We start from the raw sequence: 9,399 nt of genomic DNA, 5'->3' as shown, positions 1-9,399 counted from the left end.
CAGAGTTTACAACTCTAGTGCCTTGAATGAGAGGCCAATACCCTCTCTCCATCATTTTGTACTTTATAAGTACCTACCATGGGTGGAAATCTTTGCCATCAAACTTTCCAATTTGAGGACAGACATCAGCATATGTTGTGGCGGACAAGGGCAGTGTCTAGTCCCTTACAAAATTTCCACTGAATGCGGAAGCAAATAAAACAATTGAAATCAAAGTTGCAATGATGAGAAAGGCTGAAAATCATACATATGTAATATTTCAAGGTATGATTGTGGTGGTCCTTTCTTATGTACAATCTTCTTTCGAGGTTTAATAGTCTTTTTAGGTTTTAATTAAGTAAACCTAGACTGGACTTCAGGCTCCTCCTTGTGGTATGGCTTAGTGGATGAAGCTTGTGTTGGACAAGGTTAGTCTATGATCTCAATGCTTGTTGCTGACGATTCTGAGGAGAGTACAATGACACTCATCCTTTTGATTTCATTGACCAGTGTACTTGAAACAAAGTCACTCAAGATATACAATACACTTCTAGTGTATGATGGTCTATGTGTTTATAATTGTACACATATCCTTACAATTTTAAGCAGAGCACTTAGTTTTTTTCATTTCCTGATAAAAGCATTCAGATTGTGTAGGTATTAGCAGCAATGATGATTTAAACAAAGTGCCTTACTGCTTACAAGCACTCATCTGTAGCTCATGTTGCTAGAGATAGTAAATGTCGGTCTTAATGAGCTTGATGTTGACTCTTCGAGTAGAGGAACTTCTGAAATGAGATTCCCAAATTAATAACACACTCTGTAAGAGTTGACTCAGTGATTAAAATCATTGTTGATGACCAAACATTGAAAATTTTTAAAAATGGATTAAGCTTGAAGCTCTTGGCTATGGCTGCCAAAGACCCACAGTTAGGGTTTTGATCATTACCGGCTATAGGAGATGAATCAGTACAAAACCTCTTAGGTGAGTATAGTCCTCCATAGGGGCTACAATAGCCCTAGGGTAGTCGCCATTATTGCGCCCTGTTCTAGATGAACTTCAGCTTGAATCAAGTCACGTGCGAAAATTGTGTCAGATCTGCGATTTTTGCAATGTCATCCACCACGTCGACTAATCTCAGCCTTTGTTGTGCCAGCCTAAGTCGCCCTGAGTTGTGAAGAGTTCCTTAGAAGGAACCATGAGCTGAAACCTCTTCCTTCATTCTCCTTGAGTCCTCCATCAGAGGTGGGTCTGGTTTGGCTATGGAGGCAAGAGGTAAAAGATGAAGATGATGGACAATCTTATGCACTTAGTGAGGCTGAGGGTATAAGAAGCTGAGGGGATCAGAGAGGCTCTGATACCATGTTTGAAAGCAGAGTTTCAGCATTGGAATGTGTGCACAAGAGGGATAAAGAGGCTCAAAGTACAATAACAAATTCTTGTTTAATAAGTTGCTCAAGGTACAACTTGGGTACACTCTATCTCACACTTGATAGTGACCCATAGACTGTTTATATAGCCTTTGCCAAGCTAGGGTTAGGGTTTCCCCTGCCCCTAAGGCTATTCATACCCATCTGCCCTCATACTCCCTTGCTTATAGTGGGTTCCTATGCCTATCTTCTAACAAACATAACACAGAGAGAGAGAGAGAGAGAGAGAGAGAGAGAGAGAGAGAGAGAGAGAGAGAGAGAGAGAGAGAGAGAGAGAGAGAGAGAGAGGATAAACTACCTAAAAGAGAATGAAAAGGAGATCCTAACATGCCCCATAAACTTATTATATAGATCTTTGAAAGCCCATTGGGCTTTCAAGTTGTGCAAGTCCAGTAGAAAATTGAAGTAGCCCAATGGCTTTCTACTAGTGATCAAGTTATCTCTTACATACTCATCAAGAGTAAATAATAATCAATGCAAATATGTTAACATGATAATTACACATCCTTTTTAAAAAACATTTTGAGTAATGATGTAAATATTCAATTCTTGATTGTGAAGTTTGCTTCGGGTTTCTTAATACTTTGGTTCCTCCATGAACAAAAATTTAAGAGTGGCGAGTACATGCATCTAATCTTACATGTCGAAGGGCTGCACGAGGGTGGGGGTCCGGGGAGCACATGATGTATTTGGTGAGAGGTTGTTCAAGCAAGAAATATCTCCATGCAACATGCTAGAAATTAAATCAAGATTGAATGGAGAGTTCTATAAGTCTCCATATCAACTCATATTATATCCTCCAAGAAGACTAGATCATTGCCTCAATACTCAATAAGTTGAGGAAGTGCATTCAAGGTTGTCCAAGCAATAGATCATAGCCAGCCCATAATAGCAAAGTCAATTGAAAATTAAACAATTTTTACATACCAACTTTTTAGCACACCAAATGGATAGACTTTGAATCCATTGATGAGATTATTAAATTAAAGTGTACAATTTTAGTCCATGGGTTTCCCCATGCACAAATTTTCATGGCTGTAAATTTGTGAGTAATTTTCATTTTCAGCTTTAAGTGTTCATTCTCTTTTATATTAAATCTCGAAAACAAGCGAATATCATAATTGTTAAGCATACTACGTTGTTCGGGGCATTTACACGGAAAATGGAAAAGATGGAAATAGCAAAAAAGGCGTAGGATAAAAACAGAAAAAGGCGCCTTGACCGGTAACCAGTCCTCCCTGAAAAATTTGAATGCTCGAGCACGACCCTCAGAAAGCCTCGGTGTTGGCCCGAGACAACAAAAGAGAAAAAGGGCGCACCATTAAAATGTGGGAGTGCCCCTGAATCTTTGTAAAAGAGTGCCAGGCTCGCTCCTGTGCAAAGTGTACGCATTAGTTGGGAATAGGATAAATTAGAATGGTGGGAAATGGGAAAAAGGGCCTAGGCTATGGCCGGCCATGTAAAAGAGGGAAAAGGGGATGACAGCCCAAAAATGATTTAGGGCTTTGTATATAAAGTTGAAAAGTGAATGAGAAGCTCATTCTTTGGTGTGTGGCAAAAAGAGTCTTCTTCTTCCTCTCTTCATTTTGGGAATCAGACGCTTGGACAACCGTCCAATCAGACCAACCCGTCCAACTCGGACACTCGAACGCTCGGACTCGGATGCTCAAAATCGGACGCTCACAATCGGATGCTCAGACAACCGACTGATCGAACCAACTCGTCCGACTTGGACCACTTGGACACTCGGACACTCGTACCAACCCCATCCGATCGGACGAGTTAGGACACGTCAGCAATCCGACCACCCTGTCCGGTCCGACTCCCAAAATCGGACCAGTCCATAATCGGACCACATCGGACCACCCAGAATCGGACACTCGGACCAACCTCGTCCGATCAGACCACTTGTCCAATTTTCAAAAATCGGACACCTAACCCCCGTCCGATTCTGAGACTCGGACTGCCCAAACTCAGACCCACCTGGTCCGATTCCTAGAATCGAACCACTAGTAAATCGGACCACTAGAATCGGACCACTAGTAAATCGGACGTCCGATTCCCAGAGTCGCACCTTAGGCCAAAAAAAAAAGGGGGGGGGAAACATCAAAACTTGACCTCCACGAGCGATTGGAAGCGCAACGCGCTCCAGGACAACATGGTGAACGCCTTGTAGGTAGTTCCCGACATAGAAGTCAAGACCAAGGGATAGAGGGGTAGTGCTGGAGCACTCCCCAGCGACCTAACGCATTGATAACGGAAATCCACTCAGAGGACCCGTGATCGACCCCCTTAGTGAACTGTAAGAAGCAGCATAGACCCTAGAACCCACTAGAACGGCCAGGACTTGAGCAACAAAGCCTATCAGGCCCGAAACGAGCGAGAGTGAGTAAGACACTGAGGAATTGCTTGCGGCACTCACATTGAATTTTCGCACTTGAAGTACACTTAAGAAAGCTGAAAGCCTGATTGGGCACAAGTGCACGAGAAATGACACACTCACCGAGTGACCATAAATTGAGGTTTGTATTCAATAATCAAAGGAACTCACTCAGATAAATCACTCAAGGAACCCACCAATAGGAGAGGACCCAAGACATAGACAAACAAGTGAAGCGCAGGGTAGAACCAAGCAAGGAGCGCCAACGACGAGGATCTGTCACATGACTATTCAACCTGATCGAGAGCGCAGTGGGGCGCAAGAATTCGACCATGACAGAAGAAAGCTCAAACCATCGGTCTAATGAGGATCTCGATTTGAGTGTATTCCCAGATGCTATACAGCAGATGGTGAGCAATTACGACGCGCACGCCTGGTACGAGCACTGCGACAGGACATCAGACGCAATCATTGCAGACCTAGAGGAGGAGAGAAGGCTAGCCCGCAAGGCATTGCAGGGCATAGCTGATTATAATAGGAATCAATAGGCTAGGAGCCAAAGGCAAAGCAGGGAGCTGCATGAGGTGCAGCGAGTGCTGAATTTGGCTAGCCGAAACCAAACAGACCATGAGAGAGCGCTAGAAGGAGACCTGACATTGAGCGAGCTCCTCATGAAACGGCTGCTTGATAACACCGTAGTAGAGCAGAGTGCCACCGCACTAGCGACGTCTCTGCTTGCAAGATTAGGGGCAAACCGGGGCTCAAAGAGCCAGGCCAGAATACCGACAACTCGATAAGTACCAACCGCATGACAATCCATACAGCTTTGTTGAGTAGTTTGAGCAAGTTTGCGAAGCCAACGGCCTCAACGACCAGACTCAATGCTCGCAAGCATTCGGGCTTTGCTTAGGCGACAAGGGTAGGACGTGGTATACAAGCCTGGATGCCGTGGAACGAGCCAACTTCAATAATCTTTAGGATCTCTTCGTCAAGAGGTTCGTTGAGCCCAGATACTCCGATAACCTGCTAGTACGCTTGATCAATGTCAAGCAGAAAGAGAAGGAGGACATCCGCGACTACGTGGCCCAAGTGAGAAGTCTCTTTAAGAGAATCCCTCTAGGCGAACGATCGACTGACAAAGCAGTTTCAACTGTATTCATCAGCGGAATTCGAGACGAGGAGTTATATAAGGCATTGGCAGTAGGCAACTCAAGCTTGCAGCTGGACGTGGTGGCTAGAGTTTTTGAGAAAGCCATCAGAGTCGATGACTAGCTAAAAGAGCGGAGCTCTAGGAGCTCAAATCTAGAAGATACCAACCCGCGAAGCTTAGAGAGAACGTCAGCCTCTAGTGAGTGGTCAATCCCATCCGAAGATTTGGAAAGTCTTGTAGTTTTCTCTAAACCGAGTGTCCAATGGGGGATAATTCTTAAACTTAACCAGATACTTTTGTAATACCTTACTTGACGTTAGAGTATTGTCCTGATGGTGTAAAATTCTTTCAAGCACAAGGAACTCTTCTTTTTCTTCTATTACAGGTAAATCTTCCCTGATTGGTTCCATTGGAGGTTCTCCAATATAGGGATGTAGAAAACTTATATGGAAAGCATTATGAATGTTCTAATGACTTGGTAGATCCAAACAAAAAGTCACATCATTTATCTTATCTATGATCTTGAAAGGGCCAGTGATTAGAAAGCTTAACCACTTTACCCTTTTGACATTTCTGCTTCTTTAAGCAAGCTTTCTCAAACTTAAGAAGAACACGTTGCCCCGAATTCAGATCTAACTTATGATGATGCTTATCAGTTTCATGTTTCTGCTTCTCTTGTATTCTTTGGATAGCAGTGTTTACTTGAGTGAAAGCTATATCAATGTCTCTAACAAAATCATATGCTGCAAAGATCTTATTCTTTGTAAGAAGGATGGGTGGTAAATGAGGCTTACCATAGATGATGTCAAAGGGTGCCTTACCAGTACCAGAGTGCACTGTATTATTGTATGCAAACTCTACTAAAGGCAAATAATTTTCCCATTCTCTTTGATTATCAGAGACATAGGATTTCAAAAAGTCCAGAATAGTAGAATTAGCACTTTCACTCTGCCCATCCGTTTGAGGATGATAAGAGGATGAAAACTTTAACTTTGCCCCAAGGTACTTGAAGAGGGCTTGCCAAAAGAGGCTGGTCATGCGGGGATCTCGATCACTTATAATGGACTTAGGCATGCCATGATGTTTGAAAATATGAGCAATGAATAGTTTAGCCATATGATCAGCTTTGATTGTCTTTCACATAGGTATAAAGTGAGCTTGCTTTACTAAATCTATCAATGATAGTCCAGATTGCATCGTTGCCTGCTTATGTGCGAGGAAGCTCCTTGATAAAGTCCATGACTATACTTTCCAAAGGCTCATTGGGAATAGGTAATGGCTTCAGTAGACCAGGTGGTTTATGCCTATCATACTTTACTTTTTGGCATATCTTGCACTCGGGGACATATCTTTCAATGTCAGCTCTAAGAGTGGGCCAAAAGAAATATCTTTCCAATGCTTGAGTAGTGGGTAGAATACCCCTATGTCCAGCATATGGAGATGCATATGCTTCATCCATTACCTTGTGTCGCAATGGTAATGCTATACAAATTGCTTGATGATGATACAAATAACCATCTCGAATTGAGTAAGGTGTAATTGATTGACCTGAGTTAAGCTAATTCCATATGGTTGAGAAGTCGGAATCAGTTGCATACATTTTGGGTAAATCCATGAACTCGTTATGGTAAACAGTTGTGATTGCATTCACTCGAGGTCGCCGTGATAGAGCATCTGCTACCACATTCTTAGTTCTAGATGTATGAAGGATTTGAAAATGAAACGTAGATAATAAATTTTCCCAGCGCATCTATTTCTCTGAGAGCTTCTTCTGAGTGAGAAAGTATCTTAGACTTTGGTGATTTGCTTTAATAACAAAATCTGCACCAAGTAAGTAGTGTTTCCATACTTGAAGAGCATGTACCAGTGCCATAAGCTCTTTCTCATATATTGGAGCATGTAGCTCATGTCCTTGAGAGGCGTCGGCTCTCAAATGCTACTACATGATGCTCTTGGTTAAGTACAACTCCAATGCAATCCCCAAAAGCATTGCAGTGAACTTCAAAAGGTTTTTGAAGATCCAAAACTATGAGAACTGGTTCTTGAGTCACAAGAAACTTAATTCTTTCAAAGGCTTGTAGTTGCCTTGATCCCCAGCGAAAAGGCATTCGCTTCTTAGTAAGGTCATGTAGAGGAGATACAACATACACAAAATCTCGTATGAACCTCCTGTAGTATGAACATAGGCCCAATAAATTTCTAACTTCATGTACAGAAATAGGTGTAGGCCATTCAATAATGGCTTAAATCTTCTCAGAATCCATTCTCACCAAATTTTGAGAAACAATATGGCCTAAGTAATGAATTTTCGAAAGGAATAATTCACTCTTCTCAGCATTGTGTTTGTAGTCTATGCTTGTGAAGCTCTTGAAAAATAGTAGATAGATGTTTTCTATGCTCTTCTTCAGACCGTAAAAATATTAGAATGTGATCAAAGAAGACACATGTGAACTTTGAGTGAGGTCTGAAAATTCTCTCCATCATTGGATTGAATGTGGCAGGTGGATTAGTCAAACCAAATGGCATGACTAGAAACTTGTATAGTCTAAATCTTGTACGAAAAGCTGTTTTATGAACATCTTTAGGTGCTATCCATATCTGGTAATAGCCGCTCTTGAGATCAATTCGACTAAAGATACTAGCCCATTGCAACTTATCCAAGATATCATCTATCCTTGGGATAGGAAAACGATTCTTGATTGTGATCTTGTTCAAAGATCTGTAGTCTATGCACATATGAAAAGAACCATCTTTCTTTTGAACAAGTAAGACTAGACAGCAATATGGAGAAGAGCTAGGTTGAATTAACCCTTTTTCCAATACTTTGCTTACTTGTTTTAGGATCTCCTCTTGTTGCTGACTTGCATTTACTCGGTAAGGTGGTTGGTTAGGTGGTGAACTGCCTAGGATAAAATCAATTGTGTGATCTTCTGGGTGCTTAGGAGATAACTCTCCTGGGAGTGAATCACTAAAATAATCTTCATATTGTTTAACAAAATCATATCTGGCTTGATCAATTAAAGAGAGGGGTTCTTTTAAAGTCTGAAACTTAGATGCATTAGTTGGTATTATATGTTCATTTGACGTATCAAGTGCCCTTGAATCATTAGCTTCTTTTGACTCTCTCACAAAAAATCATGTATGCAGAAATAACTTTCTTCATTTCTTTAGAAATGCTAATATGACTAACCATTGGCACATGCCAATCTCCAGCATCAACAATGCATACTATGTTTCGACCCTTGAATTGAAATGTAAGGGTATTCTTAACAAAATCGGGAAGAGGTCTAATCTTGTAATGCCAAGGAATGCCTAAGATAACATCACGATTACCAATGGGTGCAAGTAGGAAAGATTCTTGGTCGCGGTAATCCCCAATTCTAAGATTCAACTTCCCTTGGATAGGAGTAGAATTGGTTGTAAGTCCTTCAAATGCCGAACCTGATCCAATTGGTGTTCCCAATTGATCCAGTGGAATTTGTAGCCTTTCAATAGTATCCGTTAACACAAAATTATCTGTGGAACCTGGGTCAAAGAGTATCAAAACTCGATGATTGTTGAGGGTTCCCCAACCATTTAAGAGTTATCTTTTCTTCTCATTTGAATGAGTGTTAGCTTGCACATCCAGAATAGAATTTGAGGATGGCGGCGGAGGATCTTTAACCACATTTGCTTCCTTCCTTTTGTGAGGAGAATCAGGCTTCATATGCCTTAACTCACCACAAAGAAAGCACATTCCTTCCTCTTTGTACTTTTGTATCTCAGAGGGTGAGAGATACTTGTGCTTCTTCTTGTTACCCTCTAGCTTTGAATATTGGTCATGGATAAAGGTAGGTCTTCTTCTATTAGTCATGTCTCTTGGTTGATCATAGAGCTGCTCTTGTCTAGCTCTATAAGAACTCATCTCCAATTTTCGAGATGTACCAAGTGTATGCAAACTTTCAGCTATGATGGCAGACTCCATCATGAGAGATAAGGTTTCATGTGGATACATCTTCATGGTTTTGTGTAAATGAGGAAGTAGGCCAACTTCAAAATTCATTTTCTTCTCTTCATTGCTGATCTCCATGAAAGGAGTAACCTCGAGAAGAGTAGACCAAAACTTGTCCACATAACTAGTGACATTCTCATGCTCTTTCTGGTGGCCTAGCCAATCCCACTCCTTCTTGACATCATTCTCAAAATCAGGAGGCAAGAACTAAGCATAAAACTTCTTCTTGAACTTTTCCCAAGTCGTGGGTTTCCTTCCCTCCAAAATGAGAGTCAACCACCAATTGCTAGCAGTATCTTTCAAGTGCATGCCTACTGTTCAAAGATAAGAGAGAGAGAGATAGGGAAACACCATATCCGTGAGCCTCCAGGCTCTCAATGTCTTTTTTTCATTATGCAAAATAACCCTCAACCACACAATACAATGTAATGTAAGACTAGATTGACTAACTCTAGTTAAGTCACTTAC

The sequence above is a fragment of the Lygodium microphyllum genome, chromosome 6 (genome assembly GCF_053477565.2).
Source record: "Lygodium microphyllum isolate KBCC chromosome 6, Lygodium_microphyllum_v1.1.10, whole genome shotgun sequence".
NCBI lineage: Eukaryota > Viridiplantae > Streptophyta > Polypodiopsida > Schizaeales > Lygodiaceae > Lygodium > Lygodium microphyllum.
Note: the sequence above shows the minus strand (reverse complement) of the source record.